The 26,203-nt window shown below is 57.0% G+C and overlaps 1 pseudogene; it reads right to left on the bottom strand.

Moving 5' to 3' along the window:
• The window catches only part of LOC131093377 (uncharacterized), a 1,138,058-nt pseudogene that overhangs the window by 347,060 nt on the left and 764,795 nt on the right, over positions 1-26,203 (bottom strand).

Here is a 26,203-nt window from a genome sequence, read left to right as displayed (position 1 = left end):
TATGGGATGCCTTGCACTAACGTGATGCCCCATTTCACGGCAAATTCCTGTACTTGTTTAGAGGTGAAATTGGAGCCGTTGTCCGTTTTGATCTGCTTGGGAATACCAAGCCAAGCCATGACTGTCAGCCAGTGCTGAATTGTGTTTTTGGAGTTAGTTTTGGGGTGCTGTGTGGCTATGATCGTCCCGCTATAAGTGTCTACTGTCACTAAAAGCCATGCTCGGGACTTCATCAGTTCGCACCAGGTGAAGTCCGACTGCCAGATTTCTGAGGGCTCGAGACCTCTCGGGTTGACTCCGTAGGTCCATAGGGGTGACTTCTGGCAGTAAGGGCAGGTGGCTACCACATGTTTTGCGTCCGCTGTCGAGATTTCGCATGTCTTCACCAGTGCTTTGACTCCGATGTGGAGCGACTCGTGCAGTTGACGAGCTTTTTGCAAGGTCCAAACGCTGCAGCGTCCGCTTTGTCGTTGCCGATCTGGAAGTAACCTTTGACTGGGTCATGGCTGTTGATGTGGATGACTGACACGGTGCCCTGTCGCGAGGAAAGTGCTTCTTCCAGCATTAGGGCTGCTGCTGATGTTGACACTCCTGATCCTGCCATGGCTAGGCAAAGCCTTGCCACGAATATAGAGTCCGTTACGATGTTGAGGTGTTCATCTTGGAAGAGTCCGCACGCCAAAACCACTGCTGCTGCCTCCAGTTGTTGCACCGACAGTGTGGGGTCACACGCTTTGACGCAATGCCATTGCTCTCCTGCCTGCCACACTGCTGCTGCGGTTGAAGTTGTGGAGGAAGCATCTCTGAAGACCGTTGCTCCTGGCTGCGGTCTGTCCTTGACCTTTGGCGGCATGTCCATGTCGACTACGGTCAGCAGCTGAGTCCAGGGTGGCTTGGAGGAGTAGGAGACTTCTCCTCCGAAGCCGGAGAGGGCAAGGGCCAGGTACTCCGATATTGTGGCTGGGTCCATGGTCGCATGCGAAACGGAAGGTGGATGCTTGTCGGCTCTGTCCCTAGGTGTTTCAAGGCGAGTCTCCTGCCTTTCATGATGAGGCTGGCGATGCATTCGATTCCTGGGGAAAATGCATGAGCGGGTCTTCCGAGGACCACCCATTGGATCGGTCGGGCCTTTTCAGAAGGTCCTTGGGCCAGTGCTCCCACTCCCCCCTTCGGTGTAAAGTGGACGTACAAGTCCCGTGGCATGGCTGGGTTCCACCTGGGAGGTATGCCAGTGGACATCTGGTTTTCGATGAAGTCGAGGGAGCTCGTTGCTTGCGGCATCAGCTCCTTGGGTTCCCAGGGATTCTTTCCTTTCAGGAGGTCGTACAGAGGGTCCATGACCTCGGGAGGAATCAGGACGATGTTGCGAAGCCACTGCAGCGATCCCACCAGGCATTGCACGTCGTGGAGCGTCTTGACGTCTCGGTTGACCTTCATCTCGGGGGGTGTCATGTAGGAGCTTGTGATCCCCACTCCCAGGAAGGTCACACAGGGTCCTCTCTTGATGACCCTGTGACCTGGCATATGGTCAGGCTGTCGACCAGGCCTTGGGGAAGCACTCTCCATTGGAAGCGAAGGTTGGGCCGCTCGCCGTTCCGAAACGCCACAGAAAAGGCGAATCGTTCTCTGTCCTCAGGGTGCAGGGGTATTGAAAAGAAACAGTCTTTGATGTCCAGTACTGCGCACGGCTGCCCTGTGGGGATGGCTGAGTTTGCGGGTAGCAGTGTCTGGACTGGACCCAGGGTCCGGATTGTCTTGTTCACCTCTCTCAGGTCGTGGACGAGACGATAGCCTTGTCCGGACCTCTTGGGGATCACGAATACAGGGGTGTTCCATGGGCTGGTGGAGGGTTCTATGTGACCTTTTTGCAGTTCGCGGTCAACCAGTTCCAGCAAGGCTGCCACTCGAGGCTCTGTCAGAGACCACTGCTCAACCCATACAGGGTCTGATGATTTCCAAGTCAATTTGATTGGCAGCGGGGGGTGTACGGCAGTGGCCCTCAGGATAAATTTGTAATCTGAAATCCTAGCATGAAAAGGACATCCCGTTTCTCCGGGGCCGGGATGCTTGGAGTGAGGGTGCTGCCAGGGAAAGTTGTGCCAGCTGGGGACAGCTCGCTGAGTTGCTGCCCTTCCCTGGAAGCCTGGGCTAACGCGGTCGTCCTGCCATTCCTGCTTTTGATGGGTCCGCCCCGCCCCATCAAAAATCATGCGGCTTATTTGCGTAATATCAAAAGTGAGCAGATCGTTATTGCTAGAAAGGTCGTCCTCAAGAGTGGGTACTACAGCTGAGTTGATCCCTATTTCTGAAATCGCTTTGGCTTCTTTTGGGTTAACTGGGGTATATGCCCTTTGATTGTTCCCCCCGCGCTCCGGCAACCCCCCCCGGGAAAGCATGCATGGGGGCTGCCGGTGCCCGGTCCCCACAGGCTGCTTTTATTTTTCCCCAATCAGTGAGTTTGTGTTGCGATTGTTTCCCGATATTGTTTAAAGCTTTATTCGGTTTCGCTCGAAACCACATTAATTCTGCTCTCTCGGTTTCCGAGTCCCAGCCGGACTCAGTCAGCTCTTCCGAGCTGTCTGAGCAGCTGTTACTTGACTCTGAGCCGGAAGCTGACTGCCGGTACACTTCCGGCGCTCCGTGCCGTTTTGTGCGGCTTCGACCCTGCTCCTCCCTTCGGGGGTGGTGCTGCTCCCTCCCCCTGGGGTCCCCCCGCCTCCTGCCGGGGGAGGTCCTTGCCCTATAAGGACCTAATTTGAATAGAGCGCTCTGGTTGGTCTTACGCTCCTCCGCAGGGGCCGCCCCATCTCCCTGCTCGCCCGCGCATGCGATGTTAAGCAGGCTGACTCCGTTTCTGCCCCCCGCCTCCTCCCTTCCGCCCTCGCCATGTGGTTCGGCGCCATTTTTAAACGCACGTGGCGAGGGCGAGTTTTTACCGATCCTGGCGGGGTCCGACAATCCGGCCTCGTTCCGCGCCTCCTCCGCGAGTCCCAGCCAGAAGCATCGCGCGCGCTGCTCTGCTTCTTGCGCCGGACCGGCGACCGGCGGGGAAGAGACGGATAGAGAAACCGCGGTTTTGTCGGACGGTTCCGCGGGGGAGCTAGGACCCGGCGGGCTCCGCGGGAAGGTCGGGGGGTCCCCTGGGGGTTCCGGGGGGTCTCCTGGGGGCTCTGCGGGGTCTGGGCTCAGGCTCGGGAAGGGGTGGAACGCGCCCGGCCCTCGCATATTCCCGCCTTCAATCCGATCGCTCTCAGAGGCGGTCTGCATCGCGGCCCCCACCCCTGGCTTTGGTGTAGCTAATAAACGTATACGCGCGGCTTCCTGCGTCTCCTGTTCTTCTAACGTCTTGCGTAGGGCCTCTTCTACTTTCCCCCACGCTTTGAGGTTTTTACCACTGCCTGCAGACTTAGAGTCCTCTGCTGAGGCGGCAGTGCACTTCTCCCGCGCTTCCCAATATAATATATTTACCGGACGTTCGATCATCCCCAGCTCTAGGAGCCTTGCAATAGCAAGATTAGAATTCCTGAGCTCACCTTTAATTCCCCATTGTTCATGAGCCTGACTTACGACCTTCGCTGTGGATTCCATGGTCCACACTGGTCCGGAGGCGTCCCCCCCTACTGTGGTCAGACCTGCTGCCACAGCCGCCGTCCTCTTTCCAGGAGAATCCCCGTTCCCCAGGCGCAGATCGGCTCCCGGGTACCGGCACCAAAATGTTGCATTCTGGATCAAGGCAGGCGACCTGGTTCTGAGGTACAGCACGGCGGCCCACTCTCCAGGGCCGCTCGGGCCAATGACACACGCAGACATCAATATGATGGACGGTCAAAAGGCGTTTATTACTTCTTCTCATGGGGTCTTATAGTTTTAGGGGTCTCTACGTCAAAAGGGGGTTTGTCCTTCTTATCTATTGTTAGTAGGGAATGGAAAAGTACTGGGTAAGGAATGGAAAGTTACTGCTATTCGGTTAAGGGAGGCTACATTCCTATGTTAATTTCTTATCTATGAGTAACAGAGGGTCTTATCTACGAGGAACAGAGGGTCCTGCCATTCTAACATCGCGACTTCTTCTGCAGCGCCTTTCCCTGACTCCCACAAGGAGCCATGGTTTTGGGCAGCTATTGTAGCAAAATTAGAGCAGGCGGTCGACTCTGGGGAAACTCAATTATCTGTCATGGCATACTGGGTGGGCAGAGTGTTAACCTCACTCTGACCGCCCGGGAAACTGAAGGAAAGTCCATCGCGTTAAAGTTTGGTCCCCAGTTCTCCTAGTTTTTGTGTTCCTATCCCTCATTCCTGACCCTCTTCCCTCAGGCAGGAGCCCTTGGGAGGGATTCTTAAGGCCAACAAGAAGCAGGGGGTTCACCTTGTCCCTGCTCCCTCTCGACCGGCTCAGCCACCTCCTCTGAAGAGTCCTGGCCAGTTTCTTCGGAGCCCTCCTCCCTATCCCTCTGCCCCTCTCCCTAACTCCCCAGTTGCCACTCCTAAGTTTGTCAGATTCGATGAACTGGCTCAAGATGGCTCACAGGGAGCACAAAATGGCGGAGACCTCATGTTTTTTCCCGCCACGACCCCTTCTCCCTCCCACAATCCTTCCCTTGATCCATCCCCTTGTCCTGTATCCCCTCCCTCCATTCCTCCCCCTGCTCCTCTCCCTGCTCTGCCCATGGCTCCGCGTCCCGCAAACTCCTCCCTAAACCCTACTCCCTATTCCACCCCGCCTCCGAACTCCACCCCAGAGGTGGAGAAAACCAACTTGCCAGGCACAAGCCAGTGCCCCTCCTAAGTGCCAAGCCCCGCCTCAGCCTCCCTCCTTTCCTGTTCCCACGCTCCTCCTTCCGGTTCCCACACTCCTCCTTCCGGTTCCCACGCTTTGTGTTCGGGAAGGGGGGGTGGATGCCCGGAAGCCAGGACAAGCACCTTTATTGGAAGCTTTATATACCGCCTCAGCGGGGAGGGGAGTTCTCAGGCCCAATGGGTGCCACATGTACAGGCCCAGATCAAGGAACTGTGCAAGGCCCAGAGGGAGCTCTTCCAGGAATCGGAGTATTTCCAGGGTCTCCTTCGCTCAGTCCTTGCTCCAGAAGACCTGGGGCCGGCGGACCTGAAGGCTCTCTTCTCTAGCCTTTTGGGGCCCATGGAGTTTAGGGTCTGGGCGGCAGAATGGGGGAGGGAGATTGTGGAGGCTCTCCCAGTGCTCTGGGGAAGCCAGGCCCTATCTCACGATGTAGACGGCTTGGTACTATCCACGGACCATCTGGTGGGCACTGGGGCTTGGGCAAGCAGGGCGATGCAGGCAAAGGTTTTGTTCTCTGCTCAGCTATTGGAAACCTGCAAGGCCACAGAGCGTGCTTTTTACAAGCTCCCCTCTGCCACATCACAGCTAGAAGTGGAAGAGGTGAAGCAGGGCACACAGGAGCCTTATCTCGTGTTTGTTGATAGACTGTATTGGTTTGTAGGGGCTCAGGGTCTGGGAGAGCGGGAGAGAGAGAGGATGTTATGAGGCTGATGGCCTACCTGAATGCCAATGTGGCATGCAGGGGGGCCATCCGGTCTCTCCCCCTGAGCCCTCGACCTACAGTCGAACAAATGATAGAAGTCTGTGCGAGGAAGGTTCCCCTTCAGGATCCGAAGATGTGCCCCAAGAGAACATCAGTGGCTTTTGCAGAGTTTCCATTCATCGAATGCCCTGAAGCCGAAGCTGCTGCTGCGAACGGACGTTTAACACCAGGTTCCAGCAGGAGGACGATGGCAACCCATCCTTGTCGTCTCTGTGTCAAGATGGGGCACTGGATGCTGCAATGTCCCCTGCGGCACAGGTTTCTTGAGTTCAGAAAAAAGGATGGGGAGGGAGGTAGCGAACAAAAAAACTAACTTATGAGCGCAGCCCCTCCCTGCGCCAGGACAAAAATAAGGCGGGCCAATTAACATCCAGCGGGGAGGGAGGAGTAAAGGGAGAGCCGCCATACACGCTACCGGATTTGACTTTTCTATTATCGGATTTGGCATTTAGCACCTGTGAGTTGTAGCCTAAACCTGTTCTTACCACCTTGTCTCTGCTTCCCCTTACAGGCTGCAGCTAACTAGGGAAATCTATCTTCCCAACAGCGATTTTCAGCTGGTGTCTGCCGATCTGCAACATCTCGGTCTCTGGAGGAAATTAGGACGGTGCAGGTGGACCATTGTTGGTGATACAAAGCACACACCGCGTTACCTTCACATCGTCCTGGGGCTGGTTACTACAGACCGGGACCATTGCGTGGTGGGGCTGTACTGTGTCCGACCCCCACTCTTCCTCCCCAAAGGTCAGATTATTGCCCAGGCCATTCCAGTGCCAGAGGAGACGCACTGGCAAAGATCATCCAAGATACATCGCCTCCAACTGTGGCCTGGGCACAGGTAGTGGGGAGGGAGAAACCCCAACAACTTGTCAACTTTCTTTAGGGGGAGATCAAAAAATAGTGAGGGATCTGTGGGACACAGGGGCAGATGTGACGATCATTCCCTCTCGGGAGTGACTGTCACATTGGGGCTTGCAAAACGCGGCTGGAACCATCCAAGGTGTAGGGGGTCTCCAATTGGCCAAGCAATCAAGGAGCATTGTACAAATTATGGGACCAGACGGGCAATTGGCTTCTGTGCGCCCGTTCGTATTAGATTACACCGAGCCTCTCTGGGGGAGAGACCTTTTAGCCCAGTGGGGAGCCAAAATTGACCTTCCCAAGGCTCCCCAGGTTTTTCGGGCAGTGGCCACTGAAGAGTGCCGGACCTGGAAGCTGGAATGGCGGACTGATGAACCAGTACAGGTCTTGCAGTGGCCACTAAACAAACAAAAATTGAAGGCGCTCAACGAGCTTGTTCAGGAGCAGTTACTTAAGGGCAGTATCGTGGAGACTATGTCTCCCTGGAATTCTCCAGTTTTTGTGATCAAGAAGCCCAATAAACATAAGTGGCGGCTCCTGACCAACCTTGGCCAATTAACGAAAAAATAGCAGACATGGGGTCTCTCCAACCAGGGATGCCCTCCCCGGCAATGGTCCCCCGAAACTGGAATTTGGCTGTTGTTGACATGAAAGATTGTTTCTTCCAAATTCCCCTACACCCTGACGATGCCCCGCGTTTTGTGTTCACAGTTCCTTCCATCAACCGTGAGTCCCCAGACAAGCGCTACCACTGGCGGGTCCTTCCACAAGGAATGAAGAACTCTCCAGTGATCTGCCAGTGGTATGTTGTTTCTCTGCTGTCCCCCATTTTTGCAGCCCTCGGGGATGCCGTCACGATTCATCATTATATGGACGACATCCTCGTGTGTGCGCCCGACGATAGTCTCCTTGCCCGTGCGCTTGACCTGACAACCAATGTGTTGGTTGCTGCAGGGTTCAAGCTCCAGCAGAACAAGATTCAACGGATGCCACCTTGGAGGTACCTGGGCCTTGAAATTACCAAGCGGACCATTGTGCTGCAGAAATTGGCGATAAGGGCTAATGTCCAGATCATTGCGGATGTCCATCAACTGTGTGGCTCTTTAAATTGGGTGAGACCCTGGCTGGGCATTTCTACCGAGGACCTGGCCCCCCTTTTCAATTTGTTGAAAGGGGGAGAGGGGCTTAGTTCCCCTAGGACTCTCATCCTAGAGGCTCAGGTAGCTCTGGAGAAGATCCAAAAGGCTATTTCGGCCAGGCAGGCCCACCGTTATCACCCGGGCTTGCCATTCAAATTCATAATACTGGGAAAATTGCCACACCTCCATGGCATTATCCACCAGTGGGACAGGACGCTGAAGGACCAAGGCTGGGGAGATAAGCTCTTATTCATAGAGTGGGTCTTTCTCAGCCACCATCAGTCCAAAAGAATGACAAGGCCACAGGAGCTGGTAGCCGAACTGATCCTCAAAGCAATATCGAGGATCAGGGAGTTGCCAGGATGCGATTTCGAATGCATTTACATACCAATTGAATTGGAGTCAGGCCAACTAAAAATTAAGACCTTCAATGAACTGCTGCAAACTAATGAGAACCTTCAGTTTGTGTTGGACAGTTACACTGGGTGTATTGCAGTAAATCGGCCGGCCCACAAATTGTTTAATTCGGAGTTTAAATTATCACTCAAAAAGGTTCAAAGTAAGGAGCCTCTAGGTGCCGTGACAGTTTTTACAGAGGCGTCAGGAGCATCCCACAAAGTCAGTTATGACTTGGAAGGATCCTCAGACTCAGCAGTGGGAGACAGATGTTGCTATCGTGGAGGGTTCTCCACAAATTGCTGAGTTAGACGCAGTCATCAGGGCATTCCGGAGGTTCCAGGGACCTTTCAATTTGGTAACAGATTCTGCGTATGTCGCCGGTGTAGTGTCCAGAGCTCAATCAGCAGTTCTGCAGGAGGTCTCAAACCAAAAATTATTTGAACTACTTACGAGGCTCATCGATTTAGTCTCCTACCGCGAGCATCCGTTCTTTATAATGCATGTGAGATCGCATACTGACCTGCCTGGGTTCATTGCTGAGGGCAACCATCATGCCGATTCCCTGGCCACGGCTGCAGTCACGGTGGGCCCACTCCCAGACGTGTTCGGCCAGGCTAAGATCAGCCACCAGCTCTTCCATCAGAACGCGCCTGGCCTGGTCCGGCAATTCCATCTGACCCAAGACCAGGCTAAGGTGATCGTGGCCACATGTCCCCAATGCCAGCGAGACCAGATGCCCACCATTGCCTTGGGGGCTAATCCCCAGGGCTTGGCGAGCTGTGAGGTGTGGCAGATGGACATGACACACATCCCTTCTTTTGGTAGATTGTGTTACGTCCATGTCTCAGTGGATACCTTCTCCGGAGCTATCTATGCCTCTGCCCACACAGGGGAGAAGGGCGCGGATGTCCAGGAGCATCTGCTTCTGGCGTTCGCTGTCTTGGGCATCCCTAGGGCCATCAAAACTGACAATGGCCCAGTGTATATGTCCAAGGAACTGCGGAGCTTCCTGCAGCAATGGGGAACGGAACATAAGACCGGCATCCCCTATTCCCCAACAGCCCAAGCCATGGTGGAGAGGGTCTACCAGAGCCTGAAGAAGATCTTAGATTGGCAGCAAGTGGCTGTGAAGGTGGAGACCCCCCACATCCGGTTGTCAAGAGCACTTTACACCCTCAACTTCCTCAATTGCTCTTTTGACAACCCCAACCCTCCTGTGGTCCAGCACTTCGGCAGTCACCAGCAGCTGCAGCCTAAAGCCAGGCCGCCGGTCCTTATCAAGGATCCGGAGACCTGGCGGACGGAGGGGCCATTTGACCTGGTGACCTGGGGGAGAGAATACGCTTGCGTGTCCACTCCCTCAGGCCCCCGCTGGATACCCTCAAAATGGGTCAGGCCCTTCGTCCCGAAGCAGGGGACGCAGAAAGGGGCTGTGCCACAGGTCCAGGTAGTGTGTTGGCAGCGGCGGAGGAAACCCTCCACTATAACATCTTCCTTTTTCTCTGAACTTTCTCCCATTCCTGAAGCAGAGCCCTCTTCTCCCTCTTCTCCTTCTCCTTCCGATTTTCCATTAGTTTATGAGTCTCAACCCTCATCTCATGTTTCCTCCCCGTCTTCTTCAGATTTAAGTTGGTTGTTTGGGGCAAAACCATCAGAGTGATTTCCTTATACTTTCACCATTTCTCTTTTGTTTTAGTACATCTCCCTGATGGCCCCCGCATCGTCACCAACGGCTCCCAACCCGGGCATTCTACTGCTACTGCTGTCAACCTACGGACTCCTGCTGCCATCTTCGAAACCGTGGGTCATCCCCCAGCCAAAGGTCAATGTCTGGCATGCCTTGGCTCAGTCTTTAGGACAAGACCACATTTGCCTCGACACCAGCGCAGTAGAGGACCCGATGTCGTCTTGTCTTGTGGGGATCCCTTTCGCTCCAGGCGAGTTTCCCCCTGCCTTTCAGTCAGCCTTTTCCCCTATTTTGGCCCGGAGCCTTAATATCCTCCCCAGTTTTGATTCTAGTAACGCCTGGAGCGACGGAGTGTTTAGGCTGGATCATTTAGCCTCCGAGCCCACAGAATTACATCTTCTCGGTTCTGCCAACTCCTCTATCTGTTTTCAGTTCGATTATACTTTAGCTCCTATAAAGAAGGGCGTGGAGGTGGTCCAGCAAACTAAAAAAGAATATCAAGCGAATCAGTGGTGCAGAGCCGTATTAAAGATCAGCGGTCCCACTACCACTGGACAGATCCCTTATGCCCTTCCTAGGGGAGCGTTTTTGATTTGTGGCCACTGAGCGTGGGCAGGCTTCCCCTCTGGTCTGATCAGAGGGCTGTGCACTTTTGGCAGAGTGACGCTGTTTACCCCCAACATCACCCAAATTGTCAATTGTCATCTCCTCCGCTGCACCGTCAGTTGCTTTGCTCCAGTGGTCAGAGGGGTCAGGCTGGAGAGAGGCTTGGCTGATGATAAAAATGGGTGCTGCCCAAAGGATACAAAGGAAAGAAATGAACTGTTACTTTGCAAAGTGAAGTTCCTCACAGGGTCTGTTGCAACAGGACAAAGGGAAATGGTTTGAAACTCAGGAAGGGAAGCAGGCTCAGATTAGATCTAAGGAAGAATTTTTTAACCAGGAGAGTGGGAAAACACTGACAGAAGGTGCCCAAAGATGTGGGAGGTGCCTCCTCCCTGGAACCATCCAAGCTCTGGTCAGGCAGGGCTCTGGGCCCCCTGAGCTGCTTGCAGATGTCCCTGCTCGCTGTAGGGCACCAGGCCCAGATGAGCTCCAAAGGAGCCTGCCAAGCCACAGCAGGTGAGGATTCTGCTTGCTCTGCGTGTGGAACGCAGCCAGACTGGACACTGTCGGAGGGGGTCCCACAAGAAAACCCCTCCCTGGCGCTGCTGCTTCCCCTGCAGCCCCTGGCCCTCAGCTGCAGCGGCTCCTGGGCAGCCCAGCGCCGCTCCTCGTCCGGCTCCAGGCTGCACTCGAGGCAGTCCCGCAGCAGAGCCGACAGGCGCCGGGGCTCCTGCAGCTGCGGGGTCCCGTTCTGCCGGATCAGAGTGCGAGCCTGCAGGGAAAGCAAACTCAGCGCTCTGCCAGCTCCCTTCACACCCACACGGGCTCACATCCACCCCAGGGCCTCAGCCCCAGCTCCAGGGGCACTTTCCTCCCTGCCACAGATGCTGCTCAGAGCTCATTTTGCTATGCCAGCCAAAAACCCCAAACCCTGGGGCTGCCACAGCCACTGCAACATCCAAATGATCTCACCTTGAGAGCCAGTTTCATTGGCTAACTGTCAGTAGGAACCTCCATCAGAAATAGCCCATTTTGCTTCTCCAAATGGGGACACCAGCTTTACAGGCCATTTTCCAGAGTCAGTGTGGTTTGCTTGTGTTATTTCAGAGGATTCTTACATCAAGTGCATCTTTGCAGTGCCACTGACACTCAAGTAAATGCATTCCTTATGCCCCATCCCAGAAACTGCCAGGCAAGAAACAGGAGGTTTGTGATGCTGAAAGCTCAGGCTTGGTGACAGGGAGAAAGTAGCTTGGACTAGGAAAGAAATACGTTAGACTTTGGGAATGTTAAACAATCATCATCATTTTTTCAACAAGTTTCCCAGTGAGAAGAATCAGGGGGGAAATCATCTCACAAAACTCTTTTAGAAACTGCTGCAGAAATCTTGTTGGGTTTGGGGCGGGATGTGGGGTTGATGTGGGGTTTTCTTGAAAGGTAACATTAGACCTGATGCACTTGCTTCACATTTTCAGGTCATCCTCACAGCCAGATGAGCTGCAACAACATAAATCCCAAAGCAAATTGTTGCTGGAGACTGAGGAATATTCTTGTGTGTGGAGGCTGTAGTCCTCTGGGAATTCCCTTCCCATGTGCAGAAACCTCCAGCTGCTGCTCCCAATGCAGGGTCCCCCTGTGCTCACAGGCTTCTGCAGCCACTGCAGAATTTGCCTCTTACCATGGCCGCTGTTCCCCTGAAGTAAGGAGGTTCTCCTTCCACCATCTCGATGGTCACAGTGCCAAAGGCCCAGATGTCCACCTTGGGGCCATAAGGAGATCTGGTCACAACTTCTGGGGCCATCCAGTGAGCAGTGCCCACCATGGAGCTGTGCTGGTCCTGCTCAGGGCTGAGCTGAGCGCAGAGGCCAAAATCAGCTGAGGACAGAAACAAACCCTGTCAAAGGCAGCTGGAATGAGGAAACCAAGCACCAAGACTCCCCACTCTCAGTCTGAGAGTGCAGTTGTGAAGTCAGCTGGAAAAGCCCTCAGGGCTGTAGCCAAGGAAAGGAATGATGGAACTGGAGCCTTCAAGAAACCATGGAGGAAGGGTCAGGGGATGTGAGAGAGAAGAGGGGAAGAAGGCGGGAGGAGGAGCGGGGAGGGGGGGGGAGCGATTGACCCGGGTGAAGAGAAGGGGGAGATGAGGAGAGGAGCAGAAACAGGAAAAGTAGCGGGGACACCCGGCCTTCATCGAGGTGTCCAGGGGGGGCCAGGAAGATGTGGAACCCGCAGCCAGGAGTGTTCCCAACACGGGGGGCTCCGACCCTGGGGGTCACCCGGGATTATCCAGCATGGATCCTCCCACGGGGGATGGAGATGGAGCGGCGCACGGAGCTCGTCCCGCACCGGGCACTGCGGGATCCGCGGGCAGCGACCCCTGCCCCCGGGCCCAGCCCCCACCCTTTGTCCCCCTCCCTTTGCCCAAATCCGTCCCATCGCCCCCCCCAAACCCCTCCCCATCGCCCCCCAATAAACGGGCCCGGGCCCAACTGGGAAGCTTTACTGGGAGCACTGGGAGCAGGCACTGGGCGGGGGCAGAGCGCCAGCGTGGCTGGGGGGACACGGGACCCCCCCAAAATCAGCGGAGCGGGGACGGAGCGGGGGGTCCCGGCCGGGCCCGAGCCCACGGAGAGGGGCTGCGGCCGCCGCCGGCTCAGGAGCTCTGTGGGCAGAGAAAAGGGGGTGACACCGGGCTGGGGCCCCGGCGGGAGCGCACACGCTCCGCCACGGCGGGGACGCCACCCCCGGCACCTGCCCTGACCTTCTTGCGCAGGGAGAAGCCGAGCCCCAGCGCCAGGAAGACCGAGCCCAAGACGAAGCCCCCAATCCCCATCAATATCTTGATGCGGGCGGCGTCCGGCGGCATCTCTGGGGGGTCCGCAGGGCTCAGCAGCCCCAAAACCTCTCACCGACACCCCGAGCCCCTCCCAGAGCCCTCCCTGTGGCCCCCAGCCCAGCCAGGAACTACTGAAACCTCCCCCCAGTCCCTTCCCAGCCCCTCCAGGACGCACCAAGACCCCTCCCAGTCTCTTCCCCGCACAACCAACCTCAACCCAACCCCTGCTTTGCCATTTGCGATCTCCTTCCAGCCCGTCCAGGCTCACTCAAATTCCCTCAATTTACACCCAGCACCCCCAAACTCCCTCCCAGGCACACCCAGCACCCCCAAACTCCCAGTGCCCACCAGCACCCCCACAACCCCATCTGACCCTCCCCATCATCCCCCAAACCCCTTCCCAGCCCTTGCCCAGCTCCCAGCCCCTCTCCCACTTCCAGCCCGGCTCTCTCCAGCTCCCTCCCAGTGGCTCCCAGCACAGCCCAGCGGCTCTGCCAGCGCCCCCAGGGGCTCCCCCGTACCCCAGTGCCGCCTCAGGGGCTGCTCCAAGCTGACGTGCTCCACCTGGCAGCTGTAGCTGAGCCCGCGCTGGGGCGGCGTTTCCAGCAGCACCAGCAGCAGGTAGGTCCAGTCCCCGTTGGGGACCACGTCGGTGGCCACCACGTGCTCCGAGAGCTCCTGCTGGCCCTGGAACCACCTCACCTGGATGGCAGCAGGGTAGAAATCCATCACGGAGCAGAGCAGGCGGCCGGGGCCGGGCTGGGAGCTCGAGGGGGGCACCAGCGAGATGGACACGCTGGGGGGCACTGGGAGAGAGAGAGGAGAGGGCAGGGTTTGGCTGGAAAGGGACTGGAATGGGCTGGAAGGGACTGGGAACGACTGGGGTGGCACTGAGAGAGATGGGACAGGGTGGGGCGCGCTGGGACAGATGTTGGATGTCCGGGCTTGAACGGAGAATGAACTGGGAATTAATTTTGAATGGATTTGGAATAGCTTGAGAAGAGGAGGGAGGGACTTTGGAAGTACTGAGAGTGACTAGGATGGCACTCAGAGGGATTTTGGTGGCCCTGGAATTAACTGGGAATGAAGTGCGCGGCACTGGGAGGCCGAGTCCAGCGCGGGCCCTCGGGATTTCAGCGCCAGGGACTCTGCATGGCAACTGATGAGTCACCAGAGAGACGCGCTCTCATTGGCTGACTGAGCCGGCTACACGGACAACCTACACGGGATGGACACGCCGGGCAGGCCCAGGGATGGACTGGGACGGACTGGGAGAGCCACGGGGGTCACTGGGTGGGACAGGAGGCCCCGGGGTTGTTCCGAAGGCGGGCTGAGGGCCCTGGCCCTGATGGTGAGGTACCTCCACCAGTGGCTCACGGCCAATGAGTCTGCTGGGCACAGGCTGGACAAGGCCCTTCTGGAGCTGACCCAGGAAAACCCCTGTGACGTGCTGATCACCTTCTTCCGCTGGGCCCCATCGTGTGACAGGTAGGGCAGCCTCACGTGCCTTGAGGGCTTAGGCTTCACCGGCCGTCACCCTGTAAAGCCTGTCCCTGCTGACTGCCAGACAGGCGGGCAGTTCCAGGATCCTCTGGCTCCTCTGTTTTCCAGTGCTGCCATGTCAGCTCCTGAGCCTGGTGCCACGCTCCCTCCCTGCCCCTCCGGGCCTGTACCCACGTGGGCTGGCTGGCCGCTGCCAGCCAGGGGCAGTGGGCAGAGGCAGGGCTGAGGGCCAGCGTGGGGCCCTGCAGCTGCCCAGGCCACGGCGCTGTGGCTGAGCCCGCCCTGACACAGAGCTCTGACCCCACAGAGCTGCCGCCACCATGTGGGGAACCATCATGTCCTCGAGCAGGACTGCGGAGCCGGGGCTGCAGCTGCTCCTCCATGTGCTGAGCACCTGGCCAGTGCACAGCGTGTGCACCTCCGATGGGGACGACGCAGGAGTCTTTGCCCTGGCTGTGAGTTTCTGGTGCCGGCCTTTGCCAGCCCCCAGGCCGCCTCTCCAGCAGCCAGCTCTCTGTGCTCCCCCCAGCTGCATCTCCCTGCCTCAGGCACTGGGCTGAATCCTGCCTTAGGGGCAGGGCTCAGGGGCACCAGCCCGGCTGCTCCCCCCGTGTCTCCCCTGGCCTCTCCCTCGCACGCTCAGGCCCTGCCACGTGGATGTCTTGGCCACTGAGTGTTGTCTCTGGCTGTTTTATTTCTTGCAGGGAACAGTGGCACTGTGGAAAATCTTCAATCTGGCCTGGCGCTCGCCTGCTGTGCTGGAGTATTTCCCCAGTCTCTTTCTGCATCTGCTCTTCCAAGCTTACATCAGCACGCAGGAGATGCCAGAAGAGGTTGAGACCTTGGGGCAGGGATGCCAGGAGCAACACAGCCTCTCCACCAACCCCAACAGGTGCTCCGTGCCAGTCCTCCCAGTCTCCCCATCCCTCCCATGCCCCAGGGCAGGAGCCGGGGCTCCCAGCGTGACCTGGCCTTTGCTCTGCACACAGCTTTGCGCTGCAGACCCTGAAGGCCCTGCTCTGCCAAATGCGCTATGAGCATGTGGTGCTGTCCATGGAACGCAAGCGTGCCTGGGACACGCTGCTCCGTGCCGACACCCACCACTGTGCAGTGGGTCTGCTGGCCAGGTGAGACCTCGTTCTCCCCACCGCCCCTCTCCTTTGTGCCTGCAACGCCCCACACAGTCCCCGTGCTCGTGGGCGGCAGGGCCTTGTCACCAAGGGAGGGATGAGCCGACTGGAAAGGGCCGGCAGAGGAGGGTGCCCGGGAACAGCCGCCTCCCAAAGCGCCCCCGGGGAGCTCGGGAGCAGAGCAGAGCTCTGCCAGTCAGCCCTGGGAGAGGTTTGCCCGCCCGGCCCAGGAGCAATGGTGCCTTTTTCTCCCTGCCAGGGAGATGCGCCGTGTCTCCATCATCAGGTGCTGCAGCATGGCATCCTGCCTCTTTGAGCTGCTCAGCGAAGGCGTTTCAGACTGGGAACTGCCCGCCCTGGCCTTCCTGGTGGAGGTGAGCCCCATGGCCAGTGCTGCCTGGCTGAGCTGCCTCCCAGCCCTCTGCCCTCTCATAGCCGCAGCTGCCTGGGACGCTGCCCGTGCCCTGTGCTGCTGCCTTGGCTCGGCCCTGTGCACTTCTGAGCTCCTGCCAGCTGGCACCTCTGTGCCTGCTCTGTGCCTTGCAGCTCCTGGATTGCCTGGACTTGAGCGAATGCTGTGAACAAGTCCTGGAGATCCTGACAAGGAACCAGAGATGCATCGTGTGGTGCTCCGAGGCCTTGTGGTGCTCACCTCGATGGTGAGCAGGAGGCAGCAGCTGAAGCTGTGCTGGCAGCGTGGGGCTGGGGCAAGCAGCCCCTTGGGCTTAGCTGGGCTTTGGCAGCTGTGGCAGCTGCTCCCAGCTCTCCAGGCTCGCTGTTCAGCTGCTTGAGTGCTTTGAGGTTGGGAATTTAGCTGACTAGAGACTGGAAAAGTACAAGGCCATGGCTAATTCCAAGTCCTGCACCTGCAAGATAGCGTGTCCTTGGGCCTAGCTGAGTATCATAACGAAGTGAACAGAGAGACGTGAGAAGTAGAGAACATAGGCCCAAAGGAATGAGGAAGAGTTGATGGTATAGTTTAACCAATAGATCGCTTGGCTTACAGAATATTCATAAGCTTATTATTTGCTGTATAAGTGTTTGATGCTTTCTGCAATAAACAGGACCTGTTGATGACCATCTGGTATCCTGGTCTCCCTTCTTTCGACACTTCGGGACAGGCCTTCGGCCTCTGAGCCTTGCAGCAGCAGCAGCAGCAGCAGTGTGGGGTTGCCCAGCCTTGTTTTGCACACAGGATCCAAGCATGTACAGCCTTACTGAAAGCCTTGTGAAGCTACTGTGGGATAGGGATGAAGACATCGTGGAGAAGACCCTCATTGTGCTCATCCTCCTGATGCTGCAGGAAGACCTGGCAATAGCCAGCCCCATCGCCCTGAAGCTGGCTGAGGCGCTCTGGCACCTCTTTGACAATGTGAGGCTCTGTGCCCTCAGCCACGGGCACTTGGGTGCTGCCTTGGGCCTGGGCACAGGGGGGCCTGGAGCAGCGGATGTGGAGGGCTTTGGCTTCCTTTCCAACAGGCCAACAGCCTTGTGCAGCTGCTCTCCATTCGCCTCTTCCAAGACGTGATCGCCTTTGTAGTGGCAAAGGGAGAAAAGCCCCTGAAGAAGCCTGTGAGCCAGAGCCTGCTCCCACTCTTCTTCCACTGCCACGATGAGAACCAGTGTGTGGCACAGGTGAGGCCTCCTGGGTGTCCCCATGCAAGGGGCTCAGCTGTCTCCCCACCCCCTGGCACCTGACGGGCTCCAGCCTCCTCCCAGCCCTGGCACAGAGATTCGGCTCCTGTGCCCTGGGCTGCGGTGCCATCTCTGGGTCTCTGCTGCTCTGCAGGCCTCTCGGGAAACGTTGCTTTCTGCAGTGAGGTTCCTGAAGAGGAAGGATCTCAAGCAGCTGCTGCAGACAGATCAGATGTGGGGATTTGCTGAGTGCTTGGTAAGGACAGCCTGGAATGCCCAGCCCAATCCCCGGAGCCTGCCCACGGCGCCCAGTCTGTGGGGTTGGCAGCTGTGGCCCCTGCCCAGTGCCGCACGCAGGGGCACCGGCCTGCGCCCCACACGCCGCTCCCTTCCCTGGGCCGTGCGGGCTCTGCTCCAGGCTCCTGTGGCCCCACGGCCGGTGCCGATGGAGCCCCGAGTCAGCCGGGCTCTGCTGCAGGGCGGCACCGCGGCTCGCCGGGCCCTGTGCCCCGTGCCGAGCCCGGCGCCTGCGGCTGCTGGCCGGGCCTCGGGGCTCTGTGGGCAAGGGGAGCAGCGCCGGCCGTGGGGAGCGCCCGGCCCAGGGGCAGGGCCCGCATCAACCATTTCCCTCCGTACCCTGCCGCTCTCTGCAGCTGGCAGAGGACAGGAGCCGAGCGGCCGAGCACCTGCGCCGGGCCCTGCCGTACCTGCGGAGCGCACAGGAGCCCCTGCGAGAGGCGGCCGTCAGGTTCCTGGGTGAGCGCCAAGCCCGGCTCCCTCCCCGGCCCGCCCCATTGCCGCAGCTCGGCCCCGGCCCCGCCTGCTGTGCCGGCAGCAGGATCCGGGCGCGGGCATGGGCAGCCCCCGCAGGCCTGGGCATTGCTGCTGCCGCCCTCTGGCAGCCGTGCCCTGGGGCGGCAGCGTGCGCCAGGGGCCCGGGCTGAGCCCTGCCGGGCCAGCAGGGCGTGTGGCCTCAGGGCTGGCAGCGCCCGTGGGCGGCAGCTGTGCCTCTGAAGGCAGGACAAGCTCTGTGTTCCTCAGGGATGGCCGGGCGCTACCTGACAGGGCAGCAGCCGCAGTTCCGCATCATCTGCAGCGGTGAGTGAGGCCCGCGGGCTCTCGGCGGGGGCTGCCGCTGGCAGCTGCGTTCCCTGGCCCGCCCGCCGACGGCTCCGCTCCCTGCGCGCCCCAAGGACAGCGGGGCCACAGCGCAGACACCTTGCAGGGGCCTGCGGGGCATTCCTGGCCAGCAGTTGCCAGCTCGTCCTTCTTGGCTCCTGCTCCCTCCAGGCCGTGCCAGGAGCTGCGTGGCACAGACGAGGCTGGAGGCTCCGCCCAGCTCCCCGCAGATCCAGCCTCTGACTGTGCCTCTGTTTCTCTCTCTGCAGCCCTTCAGGACATGACGGATGACAGCAGCCCTGCCATCTCATGTCTGGCGCTTCAAGCTCTGTACATCCTTTTAGCTGTACAGAGCGTTCCCTCCTCCCGGCTCCAGAGGATGCGAGAGCAACTCCGCCGCCTCTGGAAGTCGCGGCCTTTCCTGTGTGCCCGTGGCTGAGTGTCCTGCCGCGGCGCTGTGCAGAACTGATCCGGGAGGCTGCGTCTGCTGGGGCCGCCTGAGCCTGCGGGGAACACCTCTCCTCTGCCAGCACTTCCTTTCCCTTCACCCACTAGAGGAACATTAAATTGCTGTTGTTGGATAGCCTGGTGTCCAGGAGCTTTCTCTTGGTGCAGAGTGTCTTCAGGCCAATGGGGAAGAGGGGAAAGGCTGCTTGGTCTGCGCAGTTTGCCCGAGCGTGCGGTGTGGAAGTGAAAGTGGCCAAACGCCCCTCGGCCTTTGGTGGTTCCTGCAGGAATGTTTTTGTTCCTGCATCAAATTTTCTGGAGCTGGGGGAACAAATGTGTTCCGTGTTGTGAGAGTCTGTCTGAAATATCCCTCGTCTGCCTTACGACTGTCATGGACAGAGACAACCAAAAAATTAAAACCCCGGTTTGCTGATCTGGTGGCCGGGAAAGTCATGTGCCTGAGGCCTGAAAGTGTTGCTAAGTTGATGTTTTCACAGATGTTGTTTGTTATACGCTACACTGAGCTCACAGGGCATCCTGCCTTTTTGCACAATAGCTCTGGAATCCTCCCTACCTCTCAGCTTGGCTGGTTTGAGCTTTAGGGTGGTCCCCTCCTCCAAGAGAAGACCGTTCATAACCACTGTGACAGACAAGTAGAGATGTAAGAAACCTCTTCATCAAAGGACTGAGACATGAAATCCCTATGTGAGAAGGCCCCTGTCACCCTCTTCCAGATACTGGGACTGAAAGCCCCAACTCGGGGGAGGTGTACAGGGCGAGGAAGGAAAGCTGCCCAAAGCAAGGTGGATGTTGCAGGTGTAGGCAGTGGACAATGAAATCAATGACTCTCGCCTGCTTCCAAACTTGGACTGTGTGTACCCTTTTTTCCCACCCCCCTGATGATACAATAAACTGCCTTTGTTTCGGCTGCAAAATCCATCCCACTTGCTCCAAAGAAAAAGAGTATAATTGGGGTCCAGATGAACTGGGCCTCTGAGACCTCCCTGACGCAACAGGCGGGTCCTCGACTGGACTGGACCAAAGGACTTCGTCTCTACGTTTGGTAGCTCTATCCCCTCTCTCTTTCTCTCTCTCTTTCTCTCTCTCTTTTGTCTCTCTCTCTTCCCCCATCTTTTTCTCTCCCTCAATCCCTCTATCACATTTTGCTGTGGTCATTCAATAAAGGTGCGTTTGTTTCGATTATCATTGCAAACCCCCTTGTACCGTGTTGGTTTTTTTTGCACCCTTAGATCAAATCCATGAACCATCACGAAACCCATCCGTGAGGACGGATCGTGACACCCCCCGAGGAACCCTCCCCAAATTCCCCCCCATAGCCCCCCCAGCACCCCCAGACCCCGCTAAAACACCCTCAAGTTCCCCCCAGACCCTCCCCAAATCCCCCCCCTCCTCAAGACCCCTCCTCAAATTCCCCTCACGACCCCTCCAGGACCCCTCACCTGTCCCTGCGCCTCCTCAGCAGCTCCCGGAGCCTCCCGTCCTCTCCCAGCGCCTCCCCCGCTCTCTCCAGCGCCTCCCGCAGGACCCGCCCGAGCCCGGGGCGGCTCCCGGGGGTCCCTGAGGGGGGCCCGGGGGGGGGGGGGGAGGGGGCGCCCGCTCCATGCCCGACCCTGTGGTCAAGGGGCGCTGCTTCCAGCTTGGCTCTGATTGGCTGGAGTGGCGCAGGGAGGGCGGGAGTTGGTGAGGGGAGACGCCCGGTGATTGGTTGGTTTCGTAGAGGGCGCGGTGATTGACAGGAGATGGGCTGGGCAGGCGGGCTTTGCCGATGGGAGGCGCACGGTGATTGGTTGGCTAGAGGCAAAGAAGGAGGGAATTGCTGAGGGAAGACGCCCGGTGATTGGTCGGTTCAGGTCGAGCGAGGCGAGAGTAGCTGAGAGGACGAACGCGGTGATTGGTTTGTTCGGGGTGAGAGGCGGGCGTGTCTGAGGTAAGGCATGCAGTGATTGGTTGGATTGTTGCACAGAGAGGCGGGTGTTCCTATGGGGAGACCCGCGGTGATTGGATGGTTTGGAGCAGGGCGCGCTGCTATTGGTTGGGAAAAGTCCGCGTTTTTTAAGGGAACATTCGCGGTTTTTTGGGGAAAAAAACTCGGAGCTTTAAGGAAAAATTCCCGATTTTTGCAGGAGAAACATTCGCTGAGGTTTTGACCCTACCTGCCTCCAAATACCTCAAATAACCCCAAAACACTTGGAAAAAAACCTAAATAACCCCAAACAAACCCAAACAATACCTAGAAATCCCCCAAATAACCCCAAATAAATCAAAATAACCCCAAAAACCGAAAAAAAAACCTCCCCCAAGTGAAAGCCAATAAACCCCGAATGATATCAAGCACAGCGAAAAAAACCCCAATATACACCAACATTAACCCCAAGAACCCCAAATAATTCCAAATAAACCCACATAAACTCAAATAAGCCTAAACAAACACAAATACTTCATAATAAACTCAATTAATTCCAAATAACCCCAAATAAACAGAAATAAACCAAGTAAAATCCAAGATAAATGCCAAATAGTCCATCAATAACCCCAAATAAACCCCAAACAAACCCCAAGTAAGCCCAGTTCCTCACGTCCCCACCCCAAAGCAGATCCCGACCAATCACAACGCGCGGCACTGACGACGATCCACTTGCTGCGCACAAACTCAGAGCACTGGCCCCGCTCAGCGATTTTCAGCCAATCAGCGCCCGGCCCGACTCTGACTCATCACTTCACAGGCACAGACCAAGGCCTCTCACTGAGGTAAATACTCAGTGACGGCGCGGGGTAATTTCCAGCCAATCAGAGCGTGTCTCTCTGATGACTCATCAGTTTCCAGGAGCGGAATTTGGTAGGGGGGGGGGGGAAGGCGACCATGGGGATGGGCTGGGGACCCCAAATTAATCCAAAATGGGGTCAGGACCCCAAAACGGAGCATGAGAGGCCTGGAGCCCCCAAAACCAAACACGGGGGAGGGGACTGGGGGAACGATCGGAAAGGAGAGAGCGTGGAAAAGAGTGTCGGGACCCCAAAATTTAGCTGGGAGGGGAATGGGACCCCAAAATTGAGGTGGGAGGGGAATGGAACCCTTAAATTAAGCTGGGATGGGTATGGGGTCCCAACACTGAGCTGGGAGGAGGATGGGACACCCCAAATTGAGCTGGGAGGGGGGTTGAACCCCCAGACAGGATTAAGCCAATTTTCTTCCTGGAATACGGAAAGTACTTCATGGATATGCAACAAGGCCATGAATATGCAACGGATTGATGTAATGGGAGACAAGGACCATCAAGCAAAGGCTGTTATGGCCACCAAGATCCCCCAGTTATGTTCAGGGACACTCCTTAATTAATCTGATTTTAATTACATTACCCTCTTGCATATTCATAGACCTTCATGCATATACATAAATGAATTTACATCTTTCCGGAACTATTTCACATGGCCCAGCCTTGGGGGTGTCTCCCCATTTCAGGACCCTCCTCTGAAATGGAAAATGTAAACGCCCTCCCTTTGATTACTATTACCATTATTATTATCATCCTTATCATCCTTATTATTATTGTTATTATTATTATTATTATTATTATTATTATTATTATTATTATAACAATAATTTATTTTGAAATTAAGGGGCTCTCAGGCAAAGATATGGGAGCAGAAAAACCAGTACTTTATTATCAAAAATTAAAAATACAAATGCAGTAATAGAAACAAAAAGAAACAGTGACAGAATCAGAATCCTCTGGGAATTCAGTGAAAAAGGCTGATCCTCTTGGAATCCAGTGTGAAAAGGGCTGATCCTCTGGGAATCCAGATGGAAAACGGCTGATCCTTTGGGAATCCATTTCTTACCCCCCAAAGACAGGGCAAAGGCAGGGCTGTGGAGTTTTTATACGGTATCCCAAGGGTGGAGTTGAGGTTTGGGTCTGGGGAGGAGTTCTGAGAAACACAAGAAGGGTGAGATCAAATTCCTGCCTGTTAGCAACACCAGCACTCCATATAGAACGTGTCCCCAAATCCTAAATTCCCTCTAAAACAACTGATAAATTATGCAACGTCAGATATATTCGATCAATTTCCTTCATTTAATCCAGTTTTGGGTGTTTTTAAAGGATGAAGGTGAAGCAGAGGAAAATTAAGGCCAAACCAAAAGGCAAAGCAGCCAGGTGTGTTCCAAACATGGATCACAGGGAATGTGAGTGACCAGGGCTGTGCCCAAAGTGCCTCCTCCAGTGGGGGATGGAGCTGGAGCAGCACATGAAGCTCTGCCCGCACTCGGGGCACTCACAGGGCTTCCCTTAGTGGTGCCTCCGTTGGTGTTGGGTCAAGTGAGAGCTGCTGGAGAAGCTCTTCCCACACTGGGGACACTCGTAGGGCCTCTCCCCAGTGTGGATGCGCCGGTGCCTGATGAGGTGGGAGTTGCGCTTGAATCCCTTCCCGCAGTCGGGACAGCGGAAGGGCCTCTCCTCTGTGTGAATCTGATAGTGCCGGAGGAGATGGGAGCTGGTCGGAAACCTCTTCCTGCATTTATCACACTCGTAGGGCCTCTCCCCTGTGTGGATGCGCCGGTGGGTGATGAGGTGGGAGCTGTGCTTGAATCCTTTCCCACAGTCGGGGCATTGGAAGGGCCTCTCCTCTCTGTGAATCCGATAGTGCTGGAGGAGACTGGAGCTGGTCTGAAACCTCTTCCCACACTTGGAACACTCGTAGGGCCTCTCCCCAGTGTGGATCCTCTGGTGCGTGATCAGGCTGGAGCTCTCTCTGAAGCACATCCCACACTCGGAACACTTGTACGGCCTCTCCCCTGTGTGGATCCTCTGGTGCCTGATCAGGCTGGAGCTCACGCTGAAGCTCTTCCCACACTCCCCACACTCGTAGGGCTTCTCCCCAGTGTGGATCCTCTGGTGCTTGATCAGGTTGGAGATGCACCTGAAGCTCTTCCCACACTCCACGCACATGTGGGGCTTCTCCCCATCATGGAGCTGCTCATGGAGCACCAGCTCCGAGCTCTGGCTCCGTCTCCGGCCGCCTTCCCAGCCCAGGCTGGCTCTTTCCCCCTCAGATCCCCGCCGGCTGCGTTTGCAGCCCCTCCTTGTGCAGCATCTCTGGGGCTTTTCCTCCTCGTTGGCTTCCTGTGCCGTGGAGCCGCTCAAAACGGCCTCTTCCACCAGGTTCTGCCGCGAGCATTTGTCCTCCCTGCTCTCCATGCTCACCTCCTGCTCTGGGGGAGGAAGGACAAGGACAGGATGGGATTTGCCTCCGTGCCACAGGCAAGGGCAAGGAGATCCCCCCAGGGCTGAGCTGCAGCCGGGGCCGTGCTGGGCTGGGAGATGGAGCAGCACAGAGGGGAAAGGGGCACTGACTTCCTCCTCACCTGCCTCAGTGTCCCGGGGCATCTTCCTCTTCCTCGCAGCCTCCCTCGCAGGCAATGGGAAATCCTGGTTTGGGGAAAACAAGGCATGAGAGCGTTTGTAGGACTGTCGGGGGGTAGGATGGTCGGGACGGACGGAGACGAGAGATCTCTGCAACCAGGCCGTGGAACTTGCGGTTTATTGCAAAGGGCCTGGGTGCAGGGCCCTGCTTGGAGCTGCCAGGCACAGCTCGGAGCAGGCCCAAGAGAAGAGAGGGGTAGAGAGGATGAGAGGGTGAGAGAGTAAGAGGGGAAGAGCGTAAGAGAGTAAGGGTCCCATTACAATACAATTAATTTTCTTCTATGTTGAATATTCTATTTCTCACTTACCAATCTAGTACAAGATACAAATCCTAGAGCATTTACATACAGCCTATAAGAATCAATACGTCACCATACTGTGTTACATTTTCAACCCTAAAATCTCTTCTTTGGACCCCTTCTGCTGAACTAGTAGGGTCTGGATCTGCCTGCAAGGAGAGGGAATTGTTTCATCAAAAGGGGATTACCTTCAGTTGGGCCACACCATTGATTTCCAGTTGTTCACTAACTGAGATATCTCAAACCTAGCCTTCATTTCAATCTTCCTTACACTTTCTATATTCTCAAAACCTTTTGCCAGACAATCATATTTATAAGGCTTTCCTGTTTCATCGTTCACAACACACATTGAGATTGAAGGTCCCTTTTGCCCAAGTCCATCTCTACAATCACTGGCCACCTGGGCTAAAGAAAAACCTCCCAAACACCCAGATTCAGCCCTGAAAAAGCCTCCCAGGAGTTCCCCGTCCCTCCACCCTCCCCTCTGGTGTTCGGGGGTTCCCCCCTGTCCCACCAGCTGGGGTCACGCTTGGATTGGGGGACCCCTTGTGCCCGGTGCACACCCTGCCCAGGCTGCTGGCAGTCCCAGCAATGCCAAAAGCTCCCCCTGCTTTGTTCTCCCCATTTCAGGATGCCGGGGCTGCTTGGGCTCCCGGGCTCCCTTCTCCCCTCATTCTCTGCTCTGGGCTGCAGCGGCTCCAAGGAGTCCCCCCTGCCCCTCTCCAGGCTCTTGAGGCTCCCGCCAATGGCAGCACTCCCCCCTCTCTGGGCTCCCCACTTTGGGCTCCTGGGGGACACAGGGCTCTGCTCCTCCAGGCTGCCTCTGCCAGCAGCCGCCACCGCCACCCCCCGATGTCCACCCAAGGGGCCTTTTCCGCTCAGCCTTGGACTGCTTCATTCTCCAAACATCCCCAACAGCCCCAACCCAGGGACCCCCCGGGGATATTCGCGTCGAGCTCCCTCTCCCCGCTCATGGGTGCGATGGGGGGGCGATGATCCCACAGGTGGGGGCTGCGAATTCAGGCAGGGATCAACAGCGTGGTTCCCTACCTCGGCTCAGCCTCAGCCTCGATCTGCCTTTGTCCCTCCGGTTCCTCCCGCTCCTCCTCTTTCTTCCCCCCTCATCCTCCCCCTCTGTCTTATCCCCACCTCCTGCTCCTCTTCCATCCCTCCCCTTCCATCCCATCTCCTCCTCCTCCTCGCTAACCCCACCTCCTTCCGCTCCTTCCATGGAGCTCTCTCTCCTCTTCCATCCCTCCCCCTGCTCCTCCCCTCTAACCCTGCCTCCTCCTCCCCCTTCATCCCTGCCCTTCCCTGCCTCCTCCTCCTCCCCCAGCAGCAGCCACACCCTCGGTGCCCCGTTCTCGCAGCCCTCACAGCACGCCGCAGGAGCGGGGATGGAGCCGGGACAGGTCGGGATGGGCAGCGCGGGGCTCTCGGCTGCTCCCAGACACTGCGGGTGGTGGGAACCCGGCCCGGGCCAAAGGAGAGGCAAACTGGGCAAACTGGGGGCAGAGCACAAAGCTAAGGATGCAGCAGA

Source organism: Melospiza georgiana, chromosome 25 (genome assembly GCF_028018845.1).
Source record: "Melospiza georgiana isolate bMelGeo1 chromosome 25, bMelGeo1.pri, whole genome shotgun sequence".
Taxonomy (NCBI): domain Eukaryota; kingdom Metazoa; phylum Chordata; class Aves; order Passeriformes; family Passerellidae; genus Melospiza; species Melospiza georgiana.
Note: the sequence above shows the minus strand (reverse complement) of the source record. Positions and strands in the feature narration are given on the sequence as shown.